General features: G+C 36.8%; 1 protein-coding gene across 1 annotated transcript in view; it reads left to right on the top strand.

The window, feature by feature from the left end:
* The window catches only part of TMTC3 (transmembrane and tetratricopeptide repeat containing 3), a 52,993-nt gene that overhangs the window by 2,300 nt on the left and 38,513 nt on the right, over window positions 1–12,180 (top strand). The window contains exons 2-3 of the mRNA XM_027842540.1: window positions 6,941–7,020; window positions 10,366–10,545. The gene's annotated coding sequence lies outside the window, so the exon portion shown is untranslated. The remainder of the gene's footprint in view (window positions 1–6,940; window positions 7,021–10,365; window positions 10,546–12,180) is intronic.

Genomic DNA, 12,180 nt, shown 5'->3' with positions numbered 1-12,180 from the left:
AAACTCATGGAAGCCAGTGAGGTCATCAAGAGTACAGAGAAGAGAAGAGGGCATATGCAGGCATAGAAGGTGGGAGAAGAATGATGATCCTGCAAAAAAAAGACTGAGAAGGATAAGCCAGAACCAAAAGGGAGCGGAAGCCAGAACCAAAAGGGAGCGGGAGCCTGAAAACCAAAGGAGGAAGAAGATGGTTGTCAAGGATGTCAGGAAGAGATCAAAGAGAATGAGATCTGAGAAAAGGCTATCACATTTGGCAGTTACTACCGAGAGAGAAATGACTATGAGGTGAGAAAATGTAGGCAATGAATATGGGCAGCCTTTTCTAGGAGTCTTGATGTGAAAGGGAGAAGAATAGTAAAGCACCCAGGAAGGATGTAATCAAGTAAAAAGTTTAAGGATGGGCGAGGTGTAGGCCTGTTCATAAGCAGTGGGAAAGGAGCCAGTGAATAGGGAGTAATAAATTAGGGAGAAAGGGGATGAGAAAAAGATTGGGCTCCCAAATCAAAGTAGCATATGTGTATACATACTATCAGATGTGGAACACAGCAGTCTCCAAAGAACTGCAGTTGAGGTCCACACAGAAAGAAGGTACTGTCAGTGTGAGCAGACTATACTATATAACAAGGAACTTTGAAGAATGGTGTAAAGGATATCATCAAGAAAATGTATGACCAAAAGACAGGAATGTTTCATGAAAAGGGCAAGGGATAACAGTTTGACTGGAGCAATCAAGGAAAGCCTCTAGCACACAAGTCCATGGCGGGGCAAGAGGGACTGCATGAGTGAGTTATGATTTACTTCATTGAAGGGACTGTCCAGATTGATGACATCATGGATCATTTCTTTTGAGTAAGTGAAGAAAACAGGAGGATAAGCTATGAAAAGTTTGTGGGGAGAGATAGCTTTCCCAGGAAAAAATGTCTGGGGTATAGACAATCTGTCTTTATACTTGTTTTTTGGTGATGCTATCTTGAATTTTGTGCTGTCATTAATAATAGACATTCCCCTTTGAAAATAATGCTATATTCTTTCCAAACTATAATGAATTTTATTTGTTTTAAATTTATCTAAAATATCTGTGACCAAAAGAGCAAATCATTGATGTCATCACTGTGTGATTTAAAGGAGCTTAAGATCTCAAGTCTAGGAAGAGTAACTGATATTTATGTAGTATACAAGAGACTTTTTAATATAGTTTATCCCACTTGAGCTTCATAATCCTGTGAGATGGGTACTACGGGTTATTATCTGTATTTTATAGATGAGGAAACTGAGGCTCAGAGAGGTTACCTGACTTGTCTATGGTATCATTAAGAATTAGAAGCAGAATTTCGATCCAGATCATCCTCAGTGCAAGTATGGCACTCTGTCTGCTAACCTAGGCTGCTTCTATATGCCAGAAACTAGAACTAATTATTTTAAACTGATTTTAAATGGAATATAAACATTATTCATCAGTGCTTTACTTAATATAGAGTAGCATCAAATTGTATATCAGCATAATTTTTAGTCAGGTATTTAAGTATTCTTTATATTGACAATGTTTTCGGTCCTTGTGTAAGGGGAGTGAAAATAAACTTTTCATAGAAATTTTATGTTTTAAGCGCTTGGAATTATGAGATCTGAACACAAGTTCGAATTTGGTATGTTATTTAATCTTGGGAAAATTTGATAAAACTAGCCCTGAACCATTGTCTACATCTTTGCTTTCCTTGGCTAATGTTTGGATTAAAGTGCGAACTTTAGGGCCTGATTTCATTGTCTTACACTTTAGGAATTCTTTATCCTATTGAAATAGTTAGACAAGGACTTTTCTTTACACCTCTATCTGTTCTCTGCCAGAAACTACTTAGATTTTTAGAAGCTACCCTTGTTCTTCTTCTGTGCCCATGTCATTAAAATTAGCACTAGCCCACATTCCCTTGACTAAAATAAATTACGGCCACACCTAAAATAAATATAATATGCGTTGCTATTATATTTTTATTGCCTCTCACAGAGAATGAGTTTGCTACATACAGGCCTGTACTTGTTTCAAATGATCCTTTTAAATAAATGTAAATTTAGAAGGGAACACTTTTGGAAATTGTTTCAGGGTAGATAATTTGTGTAAACTTTGAAAGACCAACTAGAGTATATTATGGTGTGTACTTGAAGATGATTCTCCACATTGATTTATGTGAACTTTTTAAACCAACTACAGCGTGTTATTGTTTGTATTTGAAGATAGTTGTCTACATTTTGTAGTTTTTATTAAGTCCATGTCTGTAATGCTTGTTAGCTGTTAATGATATCAAGCTGTGAATTTCAAAATTTAAACTATGAAACATTCAAACTAATCATAGGAGAGGTGTGATTTTTAAATTTTTAATGACACTTTTCCCCTAAGTGTCAGGGTTTGTTTTCCCCCTCCAGTACTTCAGGAAGGTCCTGGGCTTTTAAAAAAAAAAAAAAAAAAGGATGTAGCATGGTGCCTTGGACTTGGTTTTATACATAATGTTTATATATTCCTCCTAACAAAGAATATATTGACAAATTCACAGGATTGAGAGCTGGAGGGTGGGGGGAAAGGACGACTTTAAAAATCATGTTAGTCCTTCCCTTTTATTTTACAGTTGAGGAAAATGAGGGGCAGATATGATAGAGGGAGGGTGACTTGCCCAAGTAGCAAAACCAGGATTCATATTTTAGTGCTTTTCTTCCAAAGTCAGTATTCTTTTCACCACACTACCCTGCTTTATTTCTTTGGCAAACAGATTGTCTCCTTAGTCACATCCCTTCCTCCTGATTTCCAGAATCTCTGTATCTGTACCTAGAGACTTTGGTCCTTGGAGCATTCCAGGCTAAAATCTTCCAGCTTTATCTTAGGTTGTTTGTTCACTACCTCCCAACCCAACCCAGGGATGGGAAATTAATCAGACCTGCTTCTGAGTAAAGTGTGACTGTGAGCCCAGGTTTACGACTAGGCTTCGGTAACCTCGAGCCGCTTTAGCTGCCCTAAAGCATAGACCAGTAGTGATCTTATGATCCAGTACTGGATCATTATGGCCTCCCCTTCTGGCCAAGACCTGAAAACTATCTTGCGCAAGATCATTATGGCCTCCCCTTCTGGCCAAGACCTGAAAACTATCTTGCGCAAGATCCCAGGTGAAAATACAAGTTCTCTCTGTCCCTTCTCTGCCACTTTCCATGTCCTCTTTGAAGCTTTTAGTCAAGGTCCTTAGTTTGGTATGCCTAATTTGGAATTGTGGTTTCTGACCCACTGTTGAGAGGGACTTGGTGAACTGCCTTAATAGTCTTACTGTATTGTCCCTGCCTCCCTTTTGCTCCCAATGGCTTCAGTTAAGCCAAATGATTTCCCTCTGGAGACCTTTCCTTAAAAATGCCAAATAAAAGAGCCTGTAAACTGGCCAATCTAATTCTTCTGCAAAGCCCTTTTAGTACTAACAATAGACTTCACATTCTTATGTTTAAAAGTTTGTTGATGCAAATGATTTTTTTAAAAAAAATTTAAAATTTAGATTTTTAAATTATGAGAGAAAGTAAGTAAATGACTTTGAGTATATAGTTATATTTTGGTAACATCAAACCCTGTCTAACCACCACACCTTTTTCAGTTGGACTCTGAGCAAACCTATTCAACTTTCAAGTTACTTCTTATATATTTCACTGAACCATTGGTGTCACGCTCCAGGAATTAGTCCTCTGTGTCTTAATCAATAAACATTTATTTAGTACCCCCTATGTGCCCTAGGTAGTGTGCTAAGCTCTGGGGATACAAAAAGAGGCAAAAGACAGTCCTTGCCCTTGAGGAATTGACAATCTAATGGGGGAGACAACATGCAAACATATATACAAAATTATATATAGAATGAATAAGAAATAATAGAAGGAAGGCACTGGGATTAAGAGGGGGTGGGAAGACTTCCTGTAGAAGGTGGGATTTTAGTTGAGACTTAAAGTAAGCCAAAGAAGTCAGTAGTTGTGGAGGAACTAGGTAGGAGCACAGGAAGGAGAGTGTTCCCAGGCATCAGGGACAGACAGACAAGATGCCCAGAGCTGAGAGATGGTGGTCCCTCTAGAGGCCATACTGATATTTCCAAAAGCCTTACCCTAAGAAAGTTGGAGGTGAGGGGAGGGCTGTGAGGAATGAAGAAAACATATCAGTGGGAAAAGTGAGAAGGAAAAGCCTTAGTGCTGAAAACCAAATCAAGTAATACTTCAGGTGACCAATATAGATATTTTGAATTTACCAAATTTTCCACTTAGATTAAGGGTTATGAAGTTATGCTGACTAAATCCAAGAACCCTCCAACATAAGTTATAGGGACCTTTGTCATGCCTAGAACTCAACTGTGTACAGATGAATTGGTTGATTTTTCAAAAACTGTGTGTTTTGATTGTTTTGGGTGACTGTACTTTTCACAGATCATTTAACCAGACCATCAGCCTTAGTGTTTGAAAGTTGCTTCATAAAACTGAGAAATTAAAGCTGCCTCTTATGACTTGGATAAGAAGTATAGAGGAGAGGAAAGATAAAATCTAAATCTTTGCCCAAATATCTCACAAATAAAATTCAGACTATTTAGAGGCAGATAGCTAAGTGGCATAGAGTATGAGTGCTAGATGTTGAGTCAGGAAAACCTGAGCCCATATTCTGCCTCAGTCACTTAATAACTATGTGACCCCTGGGTAAGTCATTTAATTTCTGCTTCAGTTTCCTCATCTGTAAATGGGAATAATCCCTCTTCGGGTTATTGTGAGGACGAAATGAGATAATATTTGCAGAGAGCTTTGCTAACTTTAAAACATATAAATACTAACTATTATAAGTTCAAGAGAAATTAATGGTATTTCAAAAACAAAGATTAATTACAAATTTAAGAAGTGGGGAAATCAAAAATATTAATATTAGTCTTAGGTTATGATAAAAATGTAAATGTGTTTGAACCTCTGGAGCTCTTAGCTAGAATGATAAAGCTAGGGATTAGAGAATCAAAACAGTCGGTTCCTGTAAGTTAAAAATTATAGTGATTTTGAAATTTTGAGGGAATGATAGGTAGTTAGTTAAAAATTTATAGTCATGATTGTTTCTTCCTTTGAGATCCCACGTTAACCCTATTAACCATGGTGGAATTTTATATTCCTGTGTATTTGTCAGAACACTGGTTTCCCTTTTGCAAGTGAACCTGGAGATAGAAGGTTATAAGTTTTAGAGGTCGTCCAGTCAATGGGTCCCAACCTACAGGGACAGTGATCTGTTAACCCATAAATGTTAAACTGTATCAACTAAATGTTTCTTGCTTTGTATATTTATTACTTTTCAGTTGTATATATATGTATGCATTTGTACTTGAGATTAATAAAATGAAAATTTATTTAAAAGCACTACTAATTTTATAGTTGCTTTTTGACATGTATCAGCCGAGGCCCAGGGAGGGGAAATCTCAGTCCATGCTGGTTTGGCAGTATCTTAAGAGTAAGAATGGACCTCAGTGGCCATAGTTTAACCTATAACTAAATAAGAAACTCCCTTACAAAATACCACAGAGGTCATAATCCATCTTTAGTTTTAAGACATTCATGGTAGGGGGAATCTACCACTTTTTTGTGGCACAGATAATCTGCTCTTAAATAGCTCTAATTGTTAGGAAGTTTTTCCTTACCTCAATTCTAAATTTGCCTCTTTGCAATTCCACCCCCATATACCTTCCCCCTAATTACTCCTAGTTCTCTTCTCTGGAGCTAAGCAGAATTAAGTCTCTTCCTTCCTCCATAGGAGAGCTCATCAACAGTCTTCCTAAAATATGACACCCAGCACTGACTATACCGGGTGTGGTCTGACCGAAGCAGAGTGCACAGCATTGCTGTGATTTCCCTGGTCCAAGACTGTTTCTCAGTGTTGCGTAAGATTGCTCTCGAATTCTTGTTTCCCTTGTAGTAAGGAGCAGAGATGAGAGTCAAACCCAGATGCACTGACACCAGAGCCCATGTTTTTTCCTGACCAAGCTTATAATGGTTTGTTTTCACATAATCTTGTTAACCCTATGGGGATGGAGGTAGGTGTTAGCCCCATTTTAGCTTTGAGTTCAGAGAGACTGTGACTTGCCCAACTAAAGTGACAAATAAATGGAAGGAGTTAGAACTGGAACTCAGTTCTTCTGACCTGAGATTTGGGAGGAGGATAGTAAAGTCACCTCATCCAGTACCAAAAATGGTATTGGAAGTTCAGGTTAAATGGAGTGAAATGAAAAATAGATATGATAAGGGAAGGGAATAAGCATTCACATAGTACCTACTATGTGTCAAGCACTGTGTTAAGCATTTCACAAATATTACTTCATTTGATCCTCAGAATGACCCTGGGAGAGAGGTACTGTTATTATCCCCCATTTTACAGTTGAGAAAATGGAGGCCAACAGAGGTTAAGTGACATGTCCAGAGTTGCATAACTAGTAAGTTTCTGGAGCAAGTTTTGAACTCGGGTATTCCTGACTCCTGGTGCAATACTTTGTCCACTGTGCCATCTAGCTGAAGAAGAATGGGGCATAGCTGCTGCTTTGAGTAGGGTTATTTAGTTGTAATTCTTGCTAAATATAAATCTATATTAGAACATCTGGGGGATATTTATGTGGGACAGGACTACAGCCCTTCATGTATAGCAAATGGAAACTATGTATTAATAGTAATGTATAACCACACAGTCAAGCAATTTAGTGTTGCCTGCTATGTCAACCATTAACAGAAATTAGCTTAATTTTGTACTGAATTTCGAGTTATTTCTACCTTGGTACAAACCTTTTGAGAAACCTGCCATTTTTTGGTAAGAAAACATGCCAATATGTTCTGTAGTATATTTGTGTAACCTCTGTCATCATTTTATAAATTATCTGGCAGATTCAACATTTGAGACTTTTGCCTTTTTTCTCTCTTTGTTTAGGAACTGCTACTAAAATTAGGGCCCATCAAATGGCAGTAGATATCTTGATTCATGTGATGTTACACTGTAGTAGACCACAGGTGAGTATTTCAAATTTAAAAAAAAAACTAATTGTGAAATGCCATACTATTGAAAACATATAAATAGATAATTTTTTCTTCCCCCTTAGGCAGTTGGGGTTAAATGACTTGCCCAGGGTCACATAGCTAGTAAGTGTCAAGTGTTTGGTCTGAGGCCAGGTTTGAACTCAGGTCCTCCTGACTTCAGGGTTGGTGCTCTATCCACTGCGCCACCTAGCTGCTCCAAGTAGATAATTTTATAAAGTGGACTTTGGTATAATTTAGTAACTGTTTCAACTAAGGTAAAGGTTATCAGGCTATCTGTTTATCAAACTATATTCTGTTCTTATTCAGCTTTCATTATAATTTCCTTTTAAATTTATCTTGAATCTTTTCAGATTCCTTAAAGGATTACATTCAGCAAGGTGTCAGCAATTTCTTACTATCTCAGGCACTGTGGAATCACTTAAGAAGTCCCTTTAATTAGCTCTCTTCAGTCTTAGCACTCTGGATTAGCTGAAAGGTCTTTGTCAATCTCTTCAACACCTCTGGGTTCCATATGCAGGCTAAGAGCAACAATTAACTATATATACTAAGCCTTAATAAAAGTTACTGTAATTACAAGGTTTTCCAATCAAAAAGAGAGCATTTTTTAACTTATTCTTAGGGTAAGCTATCTTTCTCCCATTGACTATTGAGCTGGTAATTTGTTCATAATTATTTGCAAATGCCCTTAAGCAATGCCTGCTCCTTTGTAATACTATTGCAGATTCATAAATTTTATTCTGCAAACTCAACAGATATTTTCTAAAAGATGCTATATTTAATCCCGTTGAATGTAAACAAGATTTTTTAATGTAGTCTTCAAACTGATTTAAAGATAGCTTTATAGTGTAAAGAACCAGATGACCATATTTGGGCACTTGTGTATCTTTTCAGGAGAACCTAGCCAGGGTTAAGTCAATCAAGTACAAATATTAATTGGATTTTCATTGTATGATTAGGACATCCGTAATGGAGAAATCTTATAAGTTACTGGAGAGAGGGTGGCAAGTATGAGACAGAATAAATAAGGAATTCAATTTATCTATGATTTTTCTGGGAGGATTTCTTTCCAATCCTAGGAAATTGAGAAAAAAAATTTTTTTTTTAATGTGGATTGTGTGGTTTTTGGTATGATGCCTAAGATAGCATGTTCATATTTTTTTTCCACAGGCCTTCATCGTACCAAATGATCTCTGCAAACTATGCAATATGAGGACTTTATGTAAAACTAAATGCTATCAGTTCATTAACATTTCTGACGTGTTGAAGATAAGCAATAGTGTGAGATGTGGGAATGAGACAAAATCAGATTATGAAGGGGGGGGGATATCTTTATGTTTCCAAAAGAAGACACTTGAGAAAAAGGCTGACTTAAATTTAGGTTTTCTTTTGAAATGTGGAAAAATCTCATTGTATATTCAAAGACTCGACATTATCTTCTTTATATAAGGTTATCTTTCCCTGTAGGTTTTAAGTAGGTGGGATCCTAGAGGAAGGAGGCAGGAATGCCACTCCCTAAGAGTGAGAGGTGCAAAGAAAGGTTAGGTAGGTTGGTGAAAAACAGAAAGGATAGAGTTGTAAAGTGATCAGGGTTTAGCTCCATTTAGGTTCTAGCAGAGCCTGAAAACAACTTTTATTGTGAGGCACTTGAGAAACTTTTTAATTTTCACTTTGTCTTTTTTGCCCTGTTACTAATAGTAAAAATCATAGAAGGTCTTACTTTAGCAATTGGAGGCTAAGGGAGAAGCTGAGAGCTGGTATTTCCATTCCCCTCTGCAGTAGACAGATGATGGAAAAAATAAAACACCATCCCTGCTTAGAAGGAACAGATAATAGTAGCGAAGAGGAAAATAGGCAATCCAGTCTTGGGAGGGAAAAAAAAGAGGGATGGTAGGTGATTTAATAAATAAGACCAAGACTAAAGTATCTCTGGGAAAATCATGCAGCTTCTTCTTTAAGAAGTATTACCATCCTAATCAGATGAATCATTCATAGGATTCATTGCTTTCTTTTCTTTGGGGCTGTTTGTTGACTTTTGGTCTAGAATTAAAGAATTACATTTCAGTCCTAACTAAACTTCAAAGAAGAAGTTGAGTGAATGGTAGCATCAGACACTATGTATTCAGAAGCATAAATATAATTAATTGAGGATAAGACTGCTGCATTGTCTCTTTGGAAAATGAGTATTTATGCAATCAATTTTTAGATGTAGGATCCAAGAATTCAGTGTAAGTTCCTGTCAAGCATGTTCCTCATACAAATGATGATAAGAACTTTCTTTGCATGACGTGTCAGATTGCTCTCGATTCTTGCTTGCTTTAGCTTCTTTCATCTGCTACAGAAAGAAATTGGTTCGAGGTTGGAAGTGCTCAGACCAAATCAAGAACCAAACAATCTTGAAATTGTGAAGAAGCGTATCTCAAAGGAGATAAACTTTGAGTTTTTGGAAATATGTAAAAATAATAGAAAATGAAGCAGTAAAAACTGCTAATAGTGATAACTCAGAAAATGAGACTAATTTTTAAAAGTTTCATGTAGTTAAAGTTTTATTCAGTGAGATTTTTGAGTTGATTTAGCTATTTATGAATGTTTTCTTTATGTCCTTGACAATACTGAGATCACTAAGTTGATAAGTTTCTTTGTTTACCACAGTGAGATTACTATAGTGTTGGTAATTTTTTTCTGAAGTTCTCATCTGTTTAGTTTAGTTTAGTAAAAACTAAAAGAAGATTACTTGCAGATTTGTAATAATTGTTTCAGTGAAGTCTGCTTTTAAATTTGATATAACAAACAACATAATTTCATGGGCAAATCAAGTTGTATAAACTACAATTTATAGTGCATAGCTTAAAGTAGGTTTGGACCTTGCAAAAAAAATATTTAAAATAAGTATTGTGTTTAAAAAGTAATTATTTTTACTTGGCTCTAAATTTTCCTCTCTTCCCTCTGCTGCAGCCTTTCTTATCATCGTCCCAACCTTTCTTGTGACTCCCTCCCATTCCCATAGCATTTAAAAAAAAAAAACAGAATTTCTTTCTATGACTTCAGAATTCCTGGCAACTGGTACTCTTAATTACACTATAAACATTTTTTCTCTCTACTATTTGTACCTTCAGCAATGGTCTTTGAACTTAGTTTTTTGGTCAACTGGCATCAGTATGGCAATGTATGCAAATATAGTATTATGAAAGTAATTTTCCCCAAGTTCTTTTCTTGTTCCATGTCTTTGTTTAGAATAAAAATAACTTCATTATAGAACAGAATTTAATGTCCTTCTGCCTTGGACCACCAGGCTTATTATGAATTTGTTTTCTCCTATAGTGATCTGGCATGCTGGCCTGCAGTGTAATATCACTGATTCAGCTTGTGGATAACAGTGTTATCCACAACAACACCCCTTCAGAACCTGGGGTACTTTATTTTTAATAACTTCATTGATGGCAGATCTTCAGCCTTTTGACAACAGTCAGAAATCTTTCAGAGCCAGGTTTGGTGATTAAGGTGAGTGATCACTTTCTTTTGTTTAATTAGAGAGACTGCATGATTTTATTCCTATTCAGTTTTCTTATTAGATTAATTCATTATGACAAAAACCTTTTTTATCTTATACCATCATGGAGTAATTTGTTTTCATAGGATCATAGATTGGATTGGAAGGGACCTTAGAGACCATCTAGTCCAGGGTTAGAGAACCTGCGGCCTCAAGGCCACATGTGGCCCTCTAGGTCCTCAAGTGTAGCCCTTTGACCAAATCCAATTTGTTCTGTAAAGTGTGGTTCCCCACCCCTGACTAGTCCGAACTGTCCATTTTACAGGGAAGATTGCTTACTGAAGCTAAGAGAAGGTAAGTGACTAGCCCAAGGTCACACAAATAGTACGAATTAGAGCTAGGATTTGAACCCAGGCCCTCTAACTTCTAATCCAGCGGGGAGAAGTCAAAGGGTGGGAATACATCAGCAAGACAGCTAGCAGAAGGTGGGAGTATAAGAGACTTTGGCAGACTCCTGGCTGAAATCTAAATGTACTAGATCAACACAATTTTACTAATTTACTAGTCTATCAGCCATTCCAAAAAAAAGAAATGAGGTTAGTTTGGAATGATTTTTTTAGTGAACTGAAGATAAATACAAAAGAATGCCACAGACTGCAAGAACAGCATCAGGAAGTCAGATATAGGCAGCAATGCAAAGGACAGTAAAAAAACTTTTTTAGTTATTTTAGGTTTAAAAAGAGAAACAAGGAAAGGACAGTAAGGCACTATATAAATGTCCGCTAATATTTTTTTAATTGACCTGTAATATTTGAATGAAACTTTGAAACCTCAAAACCCTCCACAGCATACTTTATACTCTCAGTATCACAGATGATAGTTACTGGTATATTTCAGTAAGTCTTATATCACTACCTGCATTTCTGGTGGACCCCTCCTCCTCCACTTCCACATATACCCCTACAAAAGGCATTGGTGCTTGTTGAACACACAAGACTTAGATACAAATCAACTACTTTGGTGATATTTTGGCTTACTACAAACATATACAAATCTAACTAACTTTAATTGATGCAAAATCTTAAAAATTCATCCATACATACCTTCCTTCAGAGAAGAAAGGGATAAATTACAAATAGATACCTTTCCTATGTCCTCTTGGCCTGAATTGACACAAATCCTAGCAGAACCAAGACAATAAGCCATGAGGATAAAATAAAGAGAGAAAAGAAACCTGAAAGAATGTTTCTGAGCATGAAAGAGAGAGTCAACCTGATGGAGAATAGTTCAGAAATACACTGTACCTCTAGTTTTACAGATTGGGTGGGGAAAGGATGTGATATAAGAAAGCTGAATAGACAGCATCTGAAGGAGAGACAGTAAGACAGAAGTAAGAAGGCACACTCCCAACACAGCTGCATTGGTCTGAACTCCAGGCTGTACCCCCAAAAAAGAGATGATGAGCCTATTCCTCTAGCTCCTGCTGAGCTGAGAGAGAAAAAGTACATGCCTCTAGGTTGTGGCTGTTGCTAAAGAAAGAAGAGACAAGGAGAAAGAGGAAAAAGGCATAGAACAAAGAAAATATGCAAACTAAGTCTGCTGTCCCCCTTCTAAAACGAAGAGGAGAAAGGCAAGAAGCGAGAGGT

The sequence above is a fragment of the Vombatus ursinus genome, unplaced genomic scaffold (genome assembly GCF_900497805.2).
Source record: "Vombatus ursinus unplaced genomic scaffold, bare-nosed wombat genome assembly UNPS02014874.1, whole genome shotgun sequence".
NCBI classification, from domain to species: domain Eukaryota; kingdom Metazoa; phylum Chordata; class Mammalia; order Diprotodontia; family Vombatidae; genus Vombatus; species Vombatus ursinus.
This window is presented reverse-complemented; position numbering and strand designations above follow the sequence as displayed.